Source organism: Globicephala melas, chromosome 10, assembly GCF_963455315.2.
Source record: "Globicephala melas chromosome 10, mGloMel1.2, whole genome shotgun sequence".
Classification (NCBI taxonomy): Eukaryota; Metazoa; Chordata; class Mammalia; order Artiodactyla; family Delphinidae; genus Globicephala; species Globicephala melas.
The window spans coordinates 29,857,993-29,869,357 of NC_083323.1; positions in this window are offsets into that span (position 1 = coordinate 29,857,993).

Genomic DNA, 11,365 nt, shown 5'->3' on the forward strand with positions numbered 1-11,365 from the left:
ACGGAAAGAAGCAGAGATCAGTTAAGCACTTTTACACACGTGTGGTTTTTTATTAAGGCAATGCCCAATCATATTTAATATTACCTACACTGCTTTGAGATCTGTGCCTGAAATTGGAAAACTTTCAGGGTTCTAAAAGTCCTGAGTCCCAAGCCTCTGTGTCTTGCTTTTAGGGGCAGAGGAACAGGAAAGGGCATCCGCAGCTGAATTAGTTTCCCATTGCTGCTGTAACAAATTACCATAAACTTGATGGCTTAAAACAACACAAATTTATTATCTTACAGTTCTGGAGGTCAGATGTCTGAAGTGTGTCTCAGGAGGATACAATCAAGATGTCAGCAGAGCTGCTTTCCTTCTGGAGGCTCTGGGAGAGAATTCATTTCCTTGCCTTTTCCAGTTTTTATAGGCTACCCACTCTCCTTGGCTGTGGCCACCTTTGAACAGTCTCATCACTCCAACCTCTGCTTCCATTGTCACATCTTCTCTCTCATGTCGCCCTCTCTCCCTTATAAAGACCCTTCTGATTACATTGGGTCCACCAGAGTAATTCAAGATAATCTCCCCCATTTCAAGATATTTAACTTAATCACATCTGAAAAATCTTTTTGCTGTATAACATAGTCACAGTTTCCAGGGACTGGGACATAGACACCTCTGGGGCCATGATTTTACCTTCCACAGCAGGCTGTGACAACTTTAGCAGAAATTCTGAGCTATTACTTCAGCAGCTAGAAGGAATGTTCTGTTTTCTTGTTTTTTAACCTCTGTCAAAGCTGAGAGGACAGAGGTTTTAGTTTATTGATGCAATATCCACAAGCCTAATCCATTAGATCTCGCAGAGGAGAAAGTTTCAGAGAAATCCTTAAACGGACACAGACCTCCCAAACTTCAAGAAGGCAAGTGGTACAGAGAACAAACAGGATTACTTAAAAGAAAATATCCCCCTCAGTGTGGTTCTAACATCCTATAGGAAGATGACAATAATCTTTGGCTTACCTGGTTTGGGGAACAGTTTTAATTTTAATATTTTCTATTCCTGCCCCCAAAATTAAAATCATTGTTTGGCAAAGCATCAAGTGGTTCAGGCCCTTATGGGAGAATTTCCTCCAAATCTCCCTTACCAGTGCTCAAGAAGCTCATAAGGGAAATGAAGAGGAAGTGGCCTTACTTGAAACCTAACTTGGTGAAACAAGTCACAAAAGCTACATGAAGAAAAATCTTTAATTTAGTACAGTTTCTAAAAGCATCTGCCTCTTTAACATGTTTCTCATTTCTGTTTCTGCCAACTTCAGGCAGTAGGCAACCGCATATTTTTTTCAGTTTATGATGATGCCAAAAGACTAGCCAGTAGTACCTATTCCTTTCTATGGCCCAACTTGCTTATTAGAAACTGTAGTTACTATATCCCATACTAAGACCAACCCAAGTCTGAAAGTTGGAGACATTTTAACTGGCAGGCACAGAAACTATAAAACATGCAAGCTTTTTACATTGTAGTCACCTGTATGTAAGAAAAAAATTCTACTCGTTCTCTGACCAGTGCAAGCCAATCATTAACCCCTTGTCTAGAGACAACACAGGTAACTCAATATCAATAACCACAGAGCATGAATGCCTAGCAAGGTCAAAATAGATGCTTGGAAATGCCCTGCCTACAAATAAAATTTGGTATTCTTCTTATTACTATTCTATCTACAAATAAAACACAATGTTTTTATTATTACTGTCATATTCTGATGAAACTAATCTATTTTTTTCTTTAACAACTTTATTGGGGTACAATTGCTTTACAATAGTGTGTTAGCCTCCACTTTATAACAAAGTGAATCAGTTATACATATGTTCCCATATCTCTTCCCTCTTGCGTCTCCCGCCCTCCCACCCTCCGTATCCCACCCCTCCAGGCGGTCAAAACGCACCGAGCCGATATCCGTGTGCAATGCGGCTGCTTCCCACTAGCTATCTATTTTACATTTGGTAGTGTATATATGTCCATGCCTCTCTCCCGCCCTGTAACAGCTCACCCTTCCCTCTCCCCATATCCTCAAGTCCGTTCTCCAGTAGGTCTGTGTCTTTATTCCTGTCTTACCCCTAGGTTCTTCATGACATTTTTTTTTCTTAAATACCATATATATGTGTTAGCATACGGTATTCGTCTTTCTATTTCTGACTTACTTCACTCTGTATGACAGACTCTAGGTCTATCCACCTCATTACAAATAGCTCAATTTCGTTTCTTTTTATGGCTGAGTAATATTCCATTGTATATATGTGCCACATCTCCTTTATCCATTCATCTGATGATGGGCACTTAGGTTGTTTCCATCTCGGGGCGATTGTAAATAGACCTGCAATGAACGTTTTGGTACATGACTCTTTTTGAATTATGGTTTTCTCAGGGTATATGCCCAGTAGTGGGATTGCTGGGTCATATGGTAGTTCTATTTGTAGTTTTTTAAGGAACCTCCATACTGTTCTCCATAGTGGCTGGACCAATTCACATTCCCACCAGCAGTGCAAGAGTGTTCCCTTTTCTCCACACCCTCTCCAGCATTTATTGTTTCTAGATTTTTTGATGATGCCCATTCTGACTGGTGTGAGATGATATCTCATTGTAGTTTTGATTTGCATTTCTCTAATGATTAATGATGTTGAGCATTCTTTCATGTGTTTGTTGGCAGTCTGTATATCTTCTTTGGAGAAATGTCTATTTAGGTCTTCTGCCCATTTTTGGATTGGGTTGTTTGTTTTTTTGTTATTGAGCTGCATGAGCTGCTTATAAATTCTGGAAATTAATCCTTTGTCAGTTGCTTCATTTGCAAATATTTTCTCCGATTCTGAGGGTTGTCCTTTGGTCTTGTTTATGGTTTCCTTTGCTGTACAAAAGCTTTGAAGTTTCATTAGGTCCCATTTGTTTATTTTTGTTTTTATTTCCATTTCTCTAGGAGGTGGGTCAAAAAGGATCTTGCTGTGATTTATGTCATAGAGTGTTCTGCCTATGTTTTCCTCTAAGAGTTTGAGAGTTTCTGGCCTTACATTTAGGTCTTTAATCCATTTTGAGCTTATTTTTGTGTATGGTGTTAGGGAGTGATCTAATCTCATACTTTTACATGTACCTGTCCAGTTTTCCCAGCACCACTTATTGAAGAGGCTGTCCTTTCTCCACTCTACATTCCTGCCTCCTTTATCAAAGATAAGGTGACCATATGTGTGTGGGTTTATCTCTGGGCTTTCTATCTTGTTCCATTGATCTTTCTGGTTTTGTGCCAGTACCATACTGTCTTGATTACTGTAGCTTTGTAGTATAGTCTGAAGTCAGGGAGCCTGATTCCTCCAGCTCCGTTTTTCGTTCTCAAGATTGCTTTGGCTATTCGGGGTCTTTTGTGTTTCCATACAAATTGTAAAATTTTTTGTTCTAGTTCTGTGAAAAATGCTAGTGGTAGTTTGATAGGGATTGCAGTGAATCTGTAGATTGCTTTGGGTAGTAGAGTCATTTCACAATGTTGATTCTCCCAATCCAAGAACATGGTATATCTCTCCATCTATTTGTACCCTCTTTAATTTCTTTCATCAGTGTCTTATAATTTTCTGCATACAGGTCTTTTGTCTCCTTAGGTAGGTTTATTCCTAGATATTTTATTCTTTTCGTTGAAATGGTAAATGGGAGTGTTTTCTTGATTTCACTTTCAGATTTTCATCATTAGTGTATAGGAATGCCAGAGATTTCTGTGCATTAATTTTGTATCCTGCTACTTTACCAAATTCATTGATTAGCTCTAGCAGTTTTCTGGTAGCATCTTTAGGATTCTCTATGTATAGTGTCATGTCATCTGCAAACAGTGACAGCTTTACTTCTTCCTTTCCGATTTGGATTCCTATTATTTCCTTTTCTCCTCTCATTGCTGTGGCTAAAACTTCCAAAACTATGTTGAATAAGAGTGGTGAGAGTAGGCAACCTTGTCTTGTTCCTGATCTTAGTGGAAATGCTTTCAGTTTTTCACCATTGAGGACGATGTTGGCTGTGGGCTTGTCATATATGGCCTTTATTATGTTGAGGAAAGTTCCCTCTATGCCTACTTTCTGCAGGGTTTTTATCATAAATGGGTGTTGAATTTTGTCAAAAGCTTTCTCTGCATCTATTGAGATGATCATATGGCTTTTCTCCTTCAATTTGTTAATATGGTTTATCACATTGATAAATTTGCATATATTGAAGAATCCTTGCATTCCTGGAATAAACCCCACTTGATCATGGTGTATGATCCTTTTAATGTGCTCTTGGATTCTGTTTGCTAGTATTTTGTTGAGGATTTTTGCATCTATGTTCATCAGTGATATTGGCCTGTAGTTTTCTTTCTTTGTGACATCCTTGTCTGGTTTTGGTATCAAGGTGATGGTGGCCTCTTAGAAGGAATTTGGGAGTGTTCCTCCCTCTGCTATATTTTGGAAGAGTTTGAGAAGGATAGGTGTTAGCTCTTCTCTAAATGTTTGATAGAATTCGCCTGTGAAGCCATCTGGTCCTGGGCTTTTGTTTGTTGGAAGATTTTTAATCACAGTTTCAATTTCAGTGCTTGTGATTGGTCTGTTCATATTTTCTATTTCTTCCTGATTCAGTCTTGGCAGGTTGTGCCTTTCTAAGAATTTGTCCATTTCTTCCAGGTTGTCCATTTTATTGGCATAGAGTTCCTTGTAGTAATCTCTCATGATCTTTTTTATTTCTGCAGTGTCAGTTGTTACTTCTCCTTTTTTCATTTCTAATTCTATTGATTTGAGTCTTTTCCCTTTTTTTCTTGATGAATCCGGCTAATGGTTTATCAATTTTGTTTATCTTCTCAAAGAACCAGCTTTTAGTTTTATTGATCTTTGCTATTGTTTTCTTCATTTCTTTTTCATTTATTTCTGATCTGATCTTTATGATTTCTTTCCTTCTGCTAACTTTGGGGGTTTTTTTTCTTCTTTCTCTAATTGCTTTAGGTGCAAGGTTAGGTTGTTTATTCGAGATGTTTCCTGCTTCTTAAGGTGGGCTTGTATTGCTATTAACTTCCCTGTTAGAACTGCTTTTGCTGCATCCCATAGGTTTTGGGTCGTTGTGTGTCCGTTGTCGGTTGTTTCTAGGTATTTTTTGATTTCCTCTTTGATTTCTTCAGTGATCACTTCGTTATTAAGTACTGTATTGTTTAGCCTCCATGTGTTTGTATTTTTTACAAATCTTTTCCTGTAATTGATATCTAGTCTCATGGCGTTGTGGTCAGAAAAGATACTTGATACAATTTCAATTTTCTTAAATTTACTGAGGCTTGATTTGTGACCCAAGATATGATCTATCCTGGAGAATGTTCCATGAGCACTTGAGAAAAATGTGTATTCTGTTGTTTTTGGATGGAGTGTCCTATAAATATCAATTAAGTCCATCTTGTTTAATGTATCATTTAGAGCTTGTGTTTCCTTATTTATTTTCATTTTGGATGATCTGTCCATTAGTGAAAGTGGAGTGTTAAAGTCCCCTACTATGAATATGTTACTGTCAATTTTTCCTTTTATGGCTGTTAGTATTTGCCTTATGTATTGAGGTGCTCCTATGTTGGGTGTATAAATATTTACAATTGTTATATCTTCTTCTTGGATCGATCCCTTGATCATTATGTAGTGTCCTTCTTTGTCTCTTCTAATAGTCTTTATTTTAAAGTCTATTTTGTCTGATATGAGAATTGCTACTCCAGCTGAAACTAATCTATTCCTGTTTTACCAGCAAAAAACTGAGGTTAACTTTTGATTTTAGCAGTCATAAAATGGGGAAGTCAATGCACATGTCCCAAAACAAAGGAGTAAATCTATTAGAGACATATCGAATTGCCATAGATGAAATTAATCATGAAGCAGTGACTTCTATAATACTTTCATAATTTGTATGTGTTACAAGTCTTTCTTATGGAGGGTTATAGAAGCCTGCATGATGTCAATGTAGTTTATTTTTTCTTCAGCAGATATAGAACAATTAACTTGAATTTATTTTTATTTAAGAATAATTTATAGAAGTACAAGAAGAGGGATATGATGCCAAAGTTAAATTAAGCCTTTGCAACCTCCACCTTCAATTTTTCCAAATTGATTCACCCTATAGCATTGCTATGACTGGACTTATCTATACTCTCTCCTGGAGTATATACAACCATAAGTATACTACACTATCTGCTGTATCTATTACTACTGTAGTTTCATTAAGTCTCAGTTTGCCAATCTGTAAAATGGGGAAATAATACTTTTTAGGGTACTTTTAAATGTCTCTAGACATTGCCAAATGTTTTTTGGGGAGGTGAAATCACCCCAGGGTAAGAACCATTGATTTAAGCAAATTGCTGGTTGTGACTATTTTAAAAAGCTTGTGTTGCTCAGAAGTTTCTTGGTGTTCTTTTTTTCCTATACCATATGTTAATTTACAAGACATTCTGCCATCTTGCTTGAATAGATTACAGGGGTTTTATTATCAGCTTATTTGGATAAAGCCTCAAGGAAGGAAAAGTCTAACAGTACAAAATACCTCTTTAGTTTTCACTTTTTGATTTGTAAAAAACAATGGTAAATTACTACGGCAATTTTGCCTTTTTACCCACAGAAAAAATCACAAATCACACACACACAAGATCCAAGCTAAAAAATTTTTGAGTTTAGAGTTATTTAAATCCTATGATTAATTTAATTTTATTCTTTGTCTCATTACAAAAAGAATGATACATATCTTTTAAAAAAACTATTTCTTATTAATATACTCTTCAAAATTTAACTTATAAAAATAATTTATATAAGTATTTGTCATTTTTATGTCTTGGGTATTTGTGAAGTAGAAAGCAACATTGATATATAAAATGATGTTGCACATCTTGCCTTTGAATAATTGTCAGCCACAGTGAGTTAATTTGCAATTTCTCTATCTACAAGTGTTATTCCTATGAGACTACTTACCATACACAATCAATGAGTCTATTTGTCCACCAGTATACTGGCTTAACAAATGAATGTTAAGTTCTTCATTGTTTATAGAATAAAATCAAAGCTTATAATCTGCTATTCAAAAGATTTCTTAGATCTATATTTATTGATCTGAAATAATGTCCAACCGATATTGTTAAGTGAAAAAAGCAAGTTCCTGAGGTATTACACGTGTGTGTTTAGAAAAAAAAATTGTGTGTTTATAAGAATGAGCATAAATGTGGAAAAATACAAACCAAACTGAACGTAGGACAGGGGCTAGAAGTATGGGAGAGAACAACATAATCTGGTGAAAATGAAAATTTGTTCAAAATGAGTATTCAAAGTTTCATATGTATTTGCTATTTATATGTAATTCATTTAAATCTAATTATTCCTTTCTTCCATATTCATGGTAAGGAAATCTGCAACAATCCAAATGGCCAAAAACTGTTATAGTTGGTTAAAATAGCATTTAAAATGTTTTTCCTATGTATAGATTAATAACATATGCATTTAAAAAGAACATTAGAAAAATATTCTGAAAAACATTCATAATGGATATCTCTGGCTGAATCATGAGTGTACTTTATGTTATATTTCTTGTCTGTATTTTATTTTTTAATGAATATGTAATGCTTTTATAATGAGGGGCTAAAAAAAAAGGAAAAGGATCTGAGGAGTGGGGAATGGGATGAAGAAGCTGTTGACTTTCCAGAACACTGAAAAGTATGTCAGAAAATGCTGTGTGAATAAGTGGTCTTTAAATGTGTAAAATCAGTTTCGAAATTTGTCTCAGAGATATTTGTCAAGAGCCACTGGAGGAATTGAGTCATATTTTCACAGGAATCTCTTAGTAAAGGAGGGGAATGAATTCCAGGAGATAAAAACAGGTTGGTGGAAAATGGCTCCTTAGGATTTGTTCTCTTCTGGGTATGAGTTATTTCAGTTCAGGATATTTTTATTGTATATGGTTATAGGAATATACCCTCATGTGATTAGAAAGATAATTTATATGGGATTAAATCCAAGAATTCATTTTCCCTTTGAACGAACTTCCTAAGAACTAGTGCCACTCTGTCCTTCATCATGCATAGACCTTATTTGGAAAACGACTGGTGTCCCAGGAATATAAATATAGCCTTTGAAATTGTGTTCTCAGGATTGGAGGTGATGCTTTCCTGGATTGTTTATTCTCTTGGTGCATGGGCTGCAGTAGTCATTCCCTTCATTGCCTTTAGTTCCCTCTCCTCCTCTTTCTACTTCTGCAAAGCTGGCAAGCTGTACAAAAAGCCATGATTTTTAAGATTGTATATGATATGTAAGCCCACAAACCCTTCAAAGGAGATTTTAGGATATAGTTAATAAATATATAGCACATGCTTAACTCATATTGTTATTTCCAATTTTTTAATTATCATTTCTTCTGAATACCCTTAGTTACAACAAGACTAAAAAGTGAAGCAGTTTCGTCAAGGAAGTATAGGGTCATAAGTATGCTAACAAAATGTAATTTGATCTTGTACTGCATTTAAAAGAAGCCCAGAGAGGAGGTTAAACTGGAAGTTTCGAAGGTGGTCACCCCATAGGAAAGATGTTAGATTCCAAAATCAGCTGTTAGACCACTGAGTGAAAGTTTCTAACTTAGTGACCTAGGACAGGTTTGAAGACTAACCTCTGCAAGGAAGATATATAAAAAGGTATAGGAGTAGTAAATAGATTTGTGAAGGGATATTTAAGAGAGAGCTGCTTTAGCATTATGAGTGTCCCCCTCTCACCTGAATGGCAGGAAGTGTGGTACTTCCTTCCCTCTTAGCCACAAGCCAAGGGAGCAGGGCATCAGTGGATCCTACAGGGAGCTTCATGTGTGTTTCCTAGAGTTGGGAAGCACACTGTGCTGGTGCCAGAGGAGACTGGGGATCTAGAGGTGAGAGGTCTGAGGGCAGAGCCAGGAAAGAAATGCTGCTGCATTGGGGTTTGCCTGCACACCTTCAGTTTCGTCAAGATAAAAAATAAATGATAGAGAATAAAGGTCTCTTGGGGACCAAATGTGAGCCATTTTAAATGAGATTTTGCCCAAGAGGGTATCACTCAGAGGGTAAGAGACCTCCACTGAGTGTTTGTATAGAATGAACTCTAGGAAAACCAAAGCCTGAAGTTGGAGTCTGTGGCAGCAGCTGAAAAAATTTATTGCATCACTTTAATCATGAGTATTCTAATGGGCCAGCAGGGAGGTCTCTGAAGACCCCACCAAAGTGTCCAGGAGGGAAAAAGAAAGTTTCACCATCTTTCGTACCCAGAAAGCTTCCATTATGGGAGTAACTATCAAGTAAGAAATATCCTAACATCTTACCTATTTATCTCCTCCCTCCCCATCTGCCCCCATCTAGTAGGCCCTGAAGAAATCAAAAACATCAGCTAGTGGGCTGATGGAGAAGGAGGTGAGGTAGAGACAAATAGCCAACCATACTACTTCCCAGAAAGCATCCTGCTTGCCTATAGTCAAGCCCTAGTTCAGGGGAGGAAGAGAAACAAGTCTTAACTTTGAATGAAGACCTAAAGGTTGATATTTTAATTACTGAATTAAGATAGTATTTGGTGAATTACAGTGGCTAAAGAACTCTATAGTACCCAAGAGTGAATAGAAAATTCTGGAACCTGAGAGAGTTTTCATTCAGAGGGGAGAGAAGAACTTCCACTACTTAAACAGTTTAAAGGGACATTAGGAGATTAAAAAAAAGAAAGAAAGAAAAGAAAACCTTGTACTTTGATTATCCCAAAGGTTTGCCTGTTCAAAATACCAGGAACAGAACTTTTTAGAATAAAAGTCATGATAATGTTTTTAGCAGCACTCAGACCAAGATTAGGTTCTATTCTGATGTTGTTCCCTAAGAGGCATGTTGACAAAGTGACCAAGATGGTGAAGGGATACAAAAATCAAATCACAAGGGACAACTCAAGGAACTGAAGCTGTTTGGGCTGGAGAAAATTTAGGCAAGACACAATAGCTCATTTAACCTCTGTAAATAGACTTGTATATGGAGAACAGACTAGAAAAAATTGTGTGTTGTCCCTGAGGGCCAGATAAGGCCAGGAGGAAAAAATCTACTGCAAAATAAGGAAACATATATAATGCAAGTATTTAAAAACAAGTGTCTTTAGTTGTTTTAGATTGTCTTGTATAGCAGTATGTTACTTATTATTGGTTGTTCCAGCTGAGGCTGGATGACATTTGTCATGGTTCTTATACAGAGTGCCTATTAATCATTTGGTTCTAGGTCAAATTACCAAAGACCCATTTATGTTAAGCCAGTTTGCCCAGTGACCAATCCACCAACTGCCCACTTCACTGAAAACCAGTTCACCCAAGACGAGTTTGCTACATCTACTTGTTTCCTTTAACAATTTCATTTTAGTCGACTATTTCATTTTTTTCTCATAAGAGAACACTTCAAGTAATATTTAATTCATTACTGCCCTTGTTCTCTGGGGTCTGAGAGAAGAGAGACTGAGGATCAGAGAATACATTTAAGAATATACTCTTATATGGGGACATATGTATATGTATAACTGTTTCACTTTGTTATAAAGCAGAAACTAACACACCATTGTAAAGCAATTATACTCCAATAAAGTTATTTTTTTAAAAAAAAGAATAGGAACAAAACCCCACCCATTAGCAGAGAGGATGCCTAAAATCATAATAAGTCCACAGACACCCCAAAACACACCACCAGACGTGGACCTGCCCACCAGAAAGATAAGATCCAGCCTCATCCACCAGAACACAGGCACTAGTCCCCTCAACCAGGAAGCCTACACAACCCACTGAACCAACTTTAGCCACTGCAGAGAGACACCAAAAACAACGGGAACTACAAACCTGCAGCCTGCAAAAAGGACACCCCAAACACAGTAAGATAAGCAAAATGAGAAGACAGAAAAACACACAGCAGATGAAGGAGCAAGATTAAAAACCCGCCAGTCCTAACAAATGAAGAGGAAATAGGCAGTCTACCTGAAAAAGAATTCAGAATAATGATAGTAAAGATGATCCAAAACCTTGGAAATAGAATAGACAAAATGCAAGAAACATTTAACAAGGTCCTGGAAGAACTAAAGATGAAACAAGCAACGATGAACAACACAATAAATGAAATTAAAAATACTCTAGATGGGATCAATAGCAGAATAACTGAGGCAGAAGAACGGATAAGTGACCTGGAAGATAAAATAGTGGAAATAACTACTGCAGAGCAGAATACAGAAAAAAGAATGAAAAGAACTGAGGACAGTCTCAGAGACCTCTGGGACAACATTAAACACACCAACATTCGAATTATAGGGGTTCCAGAAGAAGAAGAGAAAAAGAAAGGGACTGAGAAAATATTTGAAGATA